Source organism: Macaca thibetana, chromosome 5 (genome assembly GCF_024542745.1).
Source record: "Macaca thibetana thibetana isolate TM-01 chromosome 5, ASM2454274v1, whole genome shotgun sequence".
NCBI lineage: Eukaryota > Metazoa > Chordata > Mammalia > Primates > Cercopithecidae > Macaca > Macaca thibetana.
The window spans coordinates 156,861,277-156,872,950 of record NC_065582.1 but is presented as its reverse complement, the minus strand read 5'-3'; the positions used below and the strand labels follow the sequence as shown (position 1 = coordinate 156,872,950).

Here is an 11,674-nt window from a genome sequence, read left to right as displayed (position 1 = left end):
CTGAAGATGCATAAGTAGGGGAGATGGTGGGGGAGTGGGGGAATGCAGCCAGAGCCAGGGCAACAGGCACTACCTACAGCACTGGTCTTTGGGAAAAAAACACATGGTGCTTGCATCAGTGGCTTATGTGGTCTAACTGTCTGCACTATGGCTGTCAGTCCACTGAATGGGCTGGGAGGTATCTGGGATTTGGTGTGTGTTATTGGAAGATAGCTCTGATGGGTCATGGATAGGTTAGAGCCAATCCAGTTCAGGCCCTGTCTCAGACTTGTATCTTATGTGAACTCAAAAAATAAAACACACTTCTATCTCCATCTCACCCCCATCCCTGATTATATTCAGGGAAAGACTGCCCCAGGAATGGCCAGCCAGGCCTACAGCAGATTAGATCTTTCCCCAGTACTGCTCAGTGTGTGGAATTTCAGTCACCACTTCAGATTCAATTCCATAGTGATCTTGTCCTCTGAGGATTTTAAAGAAGTTATTTTCACAGATAATGGCCTTCAGCCCCATCCATGTCCCTGTAAAGAACATTATCTTGTTCACTTTTATGGCCATATGGTATTCCATGGTGTATATGTACCACATTTTCTTTATCCAGTCTATCGTTGATAGACATATAAGTGGAAGTTAAATGATGAGAACACATGGACACATAGAGGGGAAAACACCCATGGGGGACTGTTGCGGGGAGGAGAGTGGGAGAAGGGAGGAGATCAGGAAAAATAACTAATGGGTACTAGGCTTAATATCTGAGTGTTGAAATAATCGGCACAACAAAACCCCATGACACAAGTGTACCTACGTAACAAACCTGCACATGTACCCCTGAACTTAAAATAAAACTTAAAAAATAAGGAAGCCATTATTACCCAGTCCCTGTTCCAGGATTTGCAACCAGTCAGTAGGACATGCTGTCCTCCACCTTGCAGCCCAGGATGCAGATGGCATGGCCTCCATCATCTTGGTGTTCTTTGAACTTGTACAGCAGGAAATCCGAATACACAGAGAAGGCTTCCTCCACTGGGTAATTTTTGCAGATCTTGGTCATGATGTCCTTTGTGCTGTTAGAGATACGGTAAGAACTGCATCCATAGTGCCTGCCCTCTTTGTAGATCTGGCCAGGTTTGCAGGTCTTGCTGCACTTGGGGGAGTCTCCTTTCCCCACATATGGAGCCATGGATGTGGTGCTCACAGGGACGGAGAGATGGGAAAAGTCTTCAACCTACATGAGAGTCATAGACGCCACCAGAAACCAGGCCTTTTCTTGTCCAGAAGTTCCAAGCTTCATTGGTATAACCACCGTTGCAGCCGTCCCCACACAAACAGGTGAGCTTGTCCTCCGTGGACACCTCCATATGACTCCCTCCCCTGCCCCCTGTTGGGGTGGATGCAGATCCAGTCAGAGATGACTTCCAAAGCCCCCAAAGCCCAGCAAAAGCCATAGGAGCCCTGGTCTCTGATCTCTCCGAAGTCAGTCTGGCCACTGTTCCTGTGGATCAAAGCTTTCAGGCAGATTTATGTCCTAGAAAACTTAACTCTCTGGGGCAGCTTGGATCTGCCCAGGAAGGTACCACACGGCCTCCTCAGGTAGCTCATTCCATTTTGCGGAAGTTGTGCCTGGCCTGCTGTGTGGTGTTTGGTTTGTTGATATAGTTGACTAGCTGTTCAGACAAGGGGTAGAAATAGGGTCTGCTTCCTGCACTGGCCAGCATCAGCAGGCAGCAGAGGGAGGTCAAGAGCTGCCTTAAGTCTGAAGATGGATCCTGGATCAACTTTTCTGAGTTCATAGATTCATCAAGATGAATGTACCTCAGCTACATTCTCCTCTGACAGAAGGTACTGTGGGATCAGTTTTTCCAGCACACCAAAAGGTGCTAGGTCTTCCTTTGAACCCAACAGCGTTTGCTTTTTAGTGGGTGTGGGGGTCTCTGTTAGGTCAGGTAGAGGAATGTGGGGCATGGGCTATAATCCTTCTCCTGGCACAAGCCTGTTAACTTCCTCAGTCAGTGCAGAAGTCCAGGGGCAGGGCGTGTCCTCCTTCTCCATATGCCCCATCTGATCGTCCATTCTCTACTCTTGCATTTTTAACTTATTTCTCAGCTAGTTTATTATGGGTTCATAGAAATGCTACTAATTTTTTACATTGATTTTGTATCCTGTAATTTTAATGCATTTATTAACCAGATCTAATAGTTTTTTGGTGGAATTTTTATTTTTTTCTAGATGGAGGATCATATCATCAGCAAAGAGGGACAATTTGACTTCGTCTTTTCCAATTTGGATGCCGTGTGTGTGTGTGTGTGTGTGTGTCTATTTTCCTCCCGCCTGGGTGCTCTGGCTAGGACTTCCACTCTTATGTTGAATAGGAGTGATGAAAGCAGGCATTCTTGTCTTATTTCATCTCTTTGAGAAAAGGCTTTCAGCTTTCACCCATTCAGTTTGATGTCAGCTGTGGTTTTGTCATACACAGTCTTTATTGGATTGAGGTATGTACCTTTAATACCTAGTTTGTTGAGGATTTTTATCATAAAAGGAGGGTGGACTTTATCAAGTGCTTTCTCTGCATCTATTGAGATTTTTATATGTCTTTTGTTCTTCATTCTGTTAATGTGACATATCGCATTTATTGATTGAGGTAAGTTCAATCATCTTTGCCTCCCTGGGATAAATCCCACATTATGATGGTATATTATTGTTTTCATGTACTATTGGATTCTGTTTCCTAGTATTTTGTTGAACATTTTTGCATCTAAGTTTTTCAGGATATTTTCTTGCCTGTAGGGTTTTTTTTTCTTTATTTTTATTGTGTCCTTGTCTGGCTTTAGTATTGGGGCAATGTTTGCTTCACAGGATGAGTTAGAAAGAATTCACTCATTCAATTTCCTGGAATAGTTTGAGGGTAATTGGTGTTACTTCTTTTTTGAAAGTTTGTTTATGTAGACTTGTTCACAATAGTCTTTGATTCACTTTTATATTTCTGTGTCATCAGTTGTAATGTCTTCTTTTACATTTTGCTTTTGTTTATTTTGGCCTTCTCTCTTCTTTTTTCTTGGTTAATCTAGCAACTGGTTTATCAATTTTCTTTATATTTTCAAAAGAAAGAATTTTTCATTTTACAAATTCTTTGTATTTTAGTCACTATTTTGTTTAGTTTCACTCTGATTTTTGTTATATTTTTTGTACTAAGTGTGGCTTTGATTTGTTCTTGCTTCTCTAGTTTCTTCAGGTACATTGTTAGATGGTTTATTTCAAATGTTTCTATTTTTTGGTGTAGGCATGTATTGCTATAAACTTCCTTCTTAGCCCTGTTTTTGCTGTATTTTATAGGTTTTGTATTTTGTGTTTTGATTTTCATTTGTTTCAAGACTTTTTTTTTCATATTTTTCTTACTTTCTTCCTTGATCAAATTGCCATTCAGGAGCACGTTGTTCAATTTCCATGCATTTGTACAATTTCCCAAGTTATTTTTATTGATTTGTAGTTTTATTCCATTGTAGTTTGAGAGGACACTTGATATGATTTCAATTTTTAAAAATAAGAATTAAAAATGAAGAACTATTTTGTGTCCTAACATATGATCTATCTTGGAGAGTGCTCCGTGTGCTGATGATAAGAATGTGTATTCTGTAGCTATTGAATAAAATGTTCTGTAAATGTCTTCTAGGTCCATTTGGTTTAGTGTGTAGTGTAATTCTAAAATTTCTTTGTTAATTTTCTCTCTAGATTATCTGTCTAATGCTGAAAATGGGGTGTTGAAGTCCCCAACTATTACTGTATTGGAGTCAATGACTCCCTTTAGATCTAATAATGTTTCCTTTATTTATCTGGGTGCTCCTTTGCTGGGTGCATAGATTTTCAGAATAGTCATAGCCTCTTGCTGAATTGATCCTTTTATCATCACATAATATCATCTTTTTTGTCTCATTTTACTGTTTTTGATGTCAAGTTTGTTTTATTTGATGTAAGTGTATCTACTCTGGCTCACTTTGCGTTTCCATTAATATGGAATTTTTTAAATATCCCTTTATTTTTAGTTTGTGTATCTTTAAAAGTGATGAGTTCCTTATAGGCAGCATATAATCCTGTCATTGATATGGTGTGACTCTGTGTCCCCACCCAAATTTCATCTTGAATTTTAATCCCCACATGTCAAGGGAGGAACCTGGTGGTAGGTGATTAAATGATGGAGGCAGTTTTCCGCATGCTGTTCTCATGATAGTGAGTGAGTTCTCACAAGATCTGATGGTTTTATGTGTTGGGCAGTTCCTCCTTCACATGCCCTCTCTCCCCCACTACTTTGTGAAGAAGGTCCCTGCTTCCCCTTCCTCTATGATTCCAAGTTTCCTGAGGCTTTTCCAGCCATGCAGGATTCTTTCCTTTATAAATTAACCAGTCTCAGGGAAGTTCTATACAGCAGTGTGAAAATGGACAAATACAGTCATTTTTTATCCATTCAGTCAGTCTATATCTGTTAATCAGAAGTTTCATTCATTTATATTCAAGATTGTTGTTAATATGTGATTGGCATTGGGTGCCAGGGTAGTGTATTTCTGACATTGTATTAATTAATTTCTGATTGTTTTGTATATATTTTTTCTTCTCTTTCTCCCTTATTGTTTAGCATTGTGGTTTACTGGTTTTCTGTAGTGGCAATATTTGAGTCTTTTCTCTTATTTGTGTTTTCTCTACCAGTTGATTTTACATTTGTGTGTGTTTTCATGATGATAGGTGTCAATGTTTCGCTTCCAGGTATAGGACTCCATTAAGTACTTGTAGTGCTGATGTAGTGGTGATGAATTCCCTGCACTTTTGCTTTTACAGGAATGATGTTATTTCTCCTTCATTTATGAAGGATAACTTTGCTAGGTATAATATCCTTGGCTGACAGGTTTTTTTTTTGTTTCTTACATAACTTATATCATGTCATTCTCTCCTAGCCTGTAAAATTTCTGCTGAGAAATCTGCTATTAGTCTGATGGGGGTTTCTTCATAAGTGACTAGATGCTTTCCTCTTGCTGTTTGTAGAATTCTCTCTTTGTCTTTCATGTTTGACAGTTTGACTATAATGTGCAATGGAGAAGACCTTTACGAATTTTATCTATTTGGCTATCATTTAGCCTGCTATATCTGAATGTCTAATTATCTTGCTAGACTTGGGAAGTTTTTATCTATTATTTCATTAAATTGGTTTTCTAACCCTTTTGTTTATTCTTCACCTTCTGGGACACTGAATATTTGAATATTTTGCTGCTTTATGGTGTCCTACATGTAAATACTCTTTGCTCATTCTTTTTTATTCTTCTGTCTTTACTTTCACCTGAGTGGGTTGTTTCGAAAGAACTGTTTTCACATTCTCTATGATTATTTATTCTGCTTAGTCTATTGTTGATGCTTTTGAATGCATTTTTGTATTTTGTTTAATGAATTCTCCAGTTCCATATTTTTAAAAGATATCTATCTCTTTGGTAAATATCTTATTCATATCCTAATTTTTTTTTAGTTTATTTGTATTGTTTTTCAGCATTCTTTTGTATCTCACTCTGCTTCTTTAACACCAATATGTCTGATTCTTTTTCCAGGATTTTACACATTTCTTTTGGATCGGGATATATTGGTGGAGAATTATTGTATTCCTCTAGAAATTGACATACTTCCTTGTTTTTTTGTCATTCATGTGTATTCACATTGATATCTGTGCATTCGGTTTATCAGTCTTTTGTTCCAATATTTTTTTCTGAATTGGCTTTTGTATGGGAGGACATTTTCCTGAAGATGAGTCTATGGTGTTGGTTGAGTAGAACATGTTGGCTTTGATTATGGGTGTACTTTGTAGTGCAGTCTCTATATGATTTATTTGGCTGTAAACAGCATCATATGATGTCTTTGTGAGTTACTTGGTGGTTTAGGGTTGTTTGTTTGTTAGTAGAGGCTATGGTGAAGTTGTTGGGAACTAGGATGCCAGGTGGGCCAGTTTTGGGACCCCAGTGGTGGCAGCCATGTGCGTGCCTGTCATTGGGTGTCAGGGTGGTGTATGCTGGCACTTGTGTTAGCAGGTCCAGAGAGGTCAATTCTAGGGCACCAAGGTGGCTTGCTCAATTGCCAGAAATAACAGTGGTGGGCCAAGCACCTGAAAGGGTTCTTGGGTCCCTGGGAAGCAGGTGTGGTGTGGGCAATGGCAATAGCAGTATTGGGACAACCCTCTGGGACCCAAATTGTCCATGCTGGTGTTGGTGATGGCTGTGACAGGCTGGGAGGGCCAGTCCTTACACCTACTGGTGGTCCATGCAGGTGAGTACCAGATGTGGTGATAGCAACTATTTGGGTAAACCCAACTCTAGTCACTGGAAGGAGTATTCAGGTGCCAAGAGTGGACTAGGCTGGTTGTCTCTAGGCCCCCAGATGTCTTGCTCAGGTATTGTGAGGGAGGAGCTAGACAGCTAGACTGAGTGGATCTCTCCTTACCCATTCCTCCCTACTTCCTAATGGTGTATGCAGGAGCTGGCTGTAGTAGGCAGGGCAGAGAAATCTCCAGGCCCTTTGGCAGAATGCTCAGATGTGGGCAGCAGTAGCAACACTGAAACTCTGCCACTGGGAAATGCAGGGTTGCTTTAAGCAGAAGCACCTATAGGCATTGGTTTGGTGTGGGGGAAGGGCATATTCTTTGCTTATACTTGAGCTCTCAGTAGACCACAGGGGTGGCAGAAGCTGTAGGCAGTAGAATTTGTCCTAGGGCATATGAAAATCTTTGGCTGCCTCTCTGTTGGGAGAGGCAGGGTTGCTGCCAGTGGTTCCCACCTCACCCCTTGCAGTTGCAGCTGTGGGCAGGAAATGTCAGTGAGGCTCCAGAAATGTGAAGTTCAGAGACTCTTGGGCCCCAGGGTAGGATGCAGTCTGATGGTGACTGAGCTCTCAAGATGGCATCATGCTGTAGTTTCTTTTTTTTTCTTTTTCTTTTTTTTCTTTTTTTTTGAGACAGAGTCTTGCTCTGTCACCCAGACTGGAGTACAGTGGCACCATCTTGAATCACTGCAACCGCTACCTTCCGGGTTCAAACAATTCTCCTGCCTCAGCCTCCTGAGTAGCTGGGATTACAGGTGCGCACTGCCGTGCTCAGCTAACTTTGTATTGTTTTTGGTAGAGACGGGGTTTCACCATGCTGAACAGGCTGGTCTTGAGCTCCTGACCTTGTGATCTGCCTGCCTCAACTTCCCAAAGTTCTAGGATTATAGTCATGAGCCACCATGCCCAGCTCATGCTGTAGCTTCTTAAGGCTTAGGGGTTGTTGGACCTGTTGTGAGCTCTCTCTGGGGCAACGTCATTTATGGTCTCCAGGCAACTCCCTGTGTTAATCTCAGGTCTCTTGAGGGTACAGGACCTCTCTCATGGCTAGAATTGCAGGAGTCCACAGTGAGAATTTGGACCACGGGGGCCTCTCCCTTACCATTTTTCTGCATTCTCTAATGCAGAGAACCTCTGAACCTGGAGAAGCTAAATTCTCCAGGTTCTCAGCCAATGCCGGCCTTGCAGGGTGCCTTGCTTCCCTCTCCTTCTTTGCTTTTGGTGTTTCCTGTCACTTTTATGTTAAATTCTAACGTTCTATGATAAATGATCTATTCAAAGTACAATTATCTACTCATTATTTTGGTTCTTTGCAGAAGAAGCGAGTACCAGATACAGTTAGTCAGTCACCTTGAGGCTCTCTCATCTAGAAAACATAGTTAATAATAGTAAATCAAACAAAAAGAGGAAAAATCTAAATAACACAAAAGAGGACACTAGAGTAAAGGGGAAAATACCAAATCATCATCATCATCATGAAATAAAGCAAAACAATCACAAAACTACTTAGAATAGAAATAAGATGGTCAACATTTATCACTTATCAAAATAAATGATAATATACATATGTGTTAAAGGTAAAAAGGATCATCAGAGTTAAAGAATAAACCAAATATTCAAATATTTCAAGCCAGATATAAAAACCTAGAAGCACGGAAAGGTTGACTTTTTTAAAAAAAGAAAAAAAAAAAAACATGCCACCTGTCTCGGTCTTTGCAGACATGTTCCATGCTAGGGAACTTCTTTAATAAGTAATAGGACATTTTCTGAAACTTTGGAGCAGCTAATAAGAAAAGCTTAAGGTCTTCTCAGGTCTTTTCTGAACATTTGTCTTGTCTGGACATACATGTGGCTTTTCTAATACCTTGTACATATGGTTGCTTTTAATTATCTCGGAACTCCCAAAGAGCCCCATTGGTGCCACTCACTCCTTGTGACTTTAGATAGTCTAATGTATATCTCCACCAACTATATCTTTTCTCGCATATCTGTGGATCTTCTTTTCCCTGAAGTTTTTACGAACAAATCCCATTGCATTCAACCACTTTCTGTTACCTGACCTCTGAGAGAGGCAAAACATACACCAGTCCTTTAAGCATCACCAAGACAAATGAGAACTTTGCCAATAATGTCCCCTGTGCTGCCTCCAGTTCAAGGATGGGAACTGGCAACTGGGCTTCTGTGTCTTTCAGACAAAGACCACGCTGTATAGAGGAAGGGGTAGGGCAAAAATGAGTGAAAATACCATACATTTTCCTCCTATTTTCAATGTGGCTTTCTCTTGATTGGCCATTCCCTTGGTTGCTGTGTATCTCTGACTGTTTTCCAGAGCTCCCACTAGGTGGCTTTGCTATGGATCTTGTACTGTCTTCCAGAACTCCCATAAGGGAGCTCCCACAAGCCAGCTGGCTCATCTATTAGCCAGCTTTTGCTTGCTGTTTGATTTCCCTGTTGAGGGGAAAGGGCTTGGAGCTTTCCAGTTTGCCATTTTTAATCTGGTCCTCTAACATGTAAGTTTTATAAGTGAAGGGAATTGGATTGTTTTATCACCACTGTACACTCAGTCCCCAGAGTAATTGTAAATAGTGGACATGTTATAACTATTAATTGAGCACATTCTCAACTTTCTGCCTTATGTCTAATCATAACATCAACTTATTTTATTTGCTTTTCAATAATTTAATAAACAATTTAAAAAACAACTAATCTACTCTGTCAGTTAGTCCTATGAATCAGGAATTATATATATTTCGATATTGATGGTATTAAGAGAAATATTGTAAGAAGAAAGTACCACAGAGATAAGCATGGATTGTGCCATAAAGAATTATATGTAGCATAAAATTGGTTATATTTTGTTCTGTAAGAGGTGGAAAGCTATTAAACGTTTTTAACCAAAATAATGACATGCTCACACTGCTGGTAGTTGTTGATTGGCATTGCCAGGAAAGTATTAAAAATATCAATTTACTCAGAATTTCTGCAGGTATAATATATATGTTACCCATATATCCAGGGAATCTAATAATAAATTTACTTTAGAAAAACATGTTTCTGCAAGAAGAATTTTAGCTGTACAAAACAGGAGGATTTGAGCTTAATTACAATATTCTTCCAAAGATTCAGAAAAAAGAAATAAACTTGATACTCATCTGTTAACTCCGGCTTTCTTATTATTAATATCTGCATGGAATATTTTGCCTAATCTTTTACTTGTAACTTATCTGAGTCTTGTATTTAAATTATTTGTATTCCTTCAAATATTTCTGGGCTTTGTTCTGGAATGGAGTTGAGTTACTTAAAAGCAATTTGAACCTTTCAAGGCTTATTTTTTAAATAATTTCAACTTTTATTGTAGGTTCAGTGGGTCCATGTGCAGATTTGTTACATGGGTATATTGTGTGATGCTGAGGTTTGGGGCATGATTCTAGTCACATAGGTGGTGGGCATAGTGCCTAATAGACAGTTTTTCAGCTCATGTCCTCCTCCTTTCCTCCCCGCTCTAGTAGTCCGTAGCATCTACTGCTCCCATATTTATGTTCATGTGTACTCAATGTTTAGTTCTCACTTATAAGTGAGAACATAGAGTATTTGGTTTTCCGTTTCTACCTTATTCCATTTAAAATTATGGCCTCCAGCTGCATCCATGTTGCTATGAAGGACGTGAATTTGCAAAGGACATGAACAGACACTTCTCAAAAGAAGACATACAAGCAGCCAACAAATATGTGAGAAAAAAAATGCTCATTATCACTCATCATTGGAGACATGCAAATCAAAACCACAATACGATACCATCTTGTACCAGTCAAGACACATTTTTAACCTTGTTTACGGGAGTTCAGGATAGCTTTTCATCTAGGACTCACATGGCCCCATGAGAGAGTCTTTAATATTTTGTAGACTCAACCTTGTGTATTAAGAGCTCTTTTCATTTTGGCTGGTGGGAATGTGAATGATCTTTGACCCTGTATAATTTACAGAGATTATTCTACTTGATATTATATAAATTCCAGGGATTTTTCTATGTCTGGTAGTGTTTTCCTGAACTCAGTACTCAGCTGTAGACTTCAGGGAAACACTGCATGTCTCCACAGTTCTCTCTCTTCCTCCCTCTGTCTGGTCTCTGGCCCGTGAATTCTAGCCCTCTTGATTTCCCTGAACTCTGAAGTTCCTCAACCAAGAAATACAGCCAGCCTCTATTTGAGTTTCTTGTGCTTTTTTCCTAGAAACTGCCTTTGGTCAGTAAGATGGAGCGATCATATGGTTCCACTTGTGTGTAATTTTTCTCTCAGTTCTCAGTGCCATGCCTTGCATGTGATCCAAAATCTAAGAACATTGACTTCAGGTATTTTATCTATTTTTTTTTTTAATTCGTTAAGGTAGAAGAGTGAACTTGGTCCCTGACACTTTATCATAATAAGAGGTGGCAAGTTCAGGAAAACTTATATTTGGCAAATGGTATATGGGAAAGGTAGAGACTGATTTGAAAATGTTTAGGAAGAGAAATCAATAAAAATTGATTGTTTAATCTGATATAGGTTGTGAGAGTAGGAAAACAACCTAGAACAACCAATTTGTTATACTTTACATGGTTAATATTTCTTGTCCCTTTCTTTAACTCTCTCTGTTTCCTATTGCCCAGTATTCTGTTTATTCTCTAGGTTTATTTGACATGAATGTATAAATGCATTCCACCATTTATATATTTTACATGTAAGTCTGCCCTCCAACATGCACCTCTAGGCCACAATTATATCTAATCAACCTTTGAATATATTTTGATAAATTAATGTTATAGGCTATTTTCAGTGTACATTGTAATAGGAAGAAAATATCCACTGAGACAACATATTGATCATATTAATGAACTAGGACATTTCATGTGATAGAAAAATCTCCTACTGTTCTCTATCATTTTCAATATATACATTTGAGAATAAATTTATATTGTTGGGGTGAATTCCGAATATACAAAATAGCCACTTATTGATTTGGGTATGAAACTGTTATTTGGAATCAAATATTGAGACCTATTGATATTGAAATAAGGAGGACCTTATCTTGTTGTACAAATATAAATTAAAATTTAAAAGATGTCTTCTATCTACTTAAATTATTGCATTTTAGGATACCACTATAGGGATACTAAGGAAGCAGAAATAGAAACACATAGATGAAAAATAATTTTTAATAGATGTATAAAACATTTTTCTCAGTATAAAAATCTTCCTGGCCGGGCGCGGTGCCTCACGCCTGTAATCCCAGCACTTTGGGAGGCCGAGGCGGGTGGATCACGAGGTCAGGAGATCAAGACTATCCTGGCTAACAC

At 39.1% G+C, this 11,674-nt stretch overlaps 1 pseudogene; it reads right to left on the bottom strand.

Annotated features, from left to right (window-relative positions):
- Positions 1-384: 384 nt before the first annotated feature.
- LOC126954486 (cathepsin B-like) lies at positions 385-1,358 on the bottom strand (annotated as a pseudogene).
- Between the last annotated feature and the right edge of the window lie 10,316 nt (positions 1,359-11,674).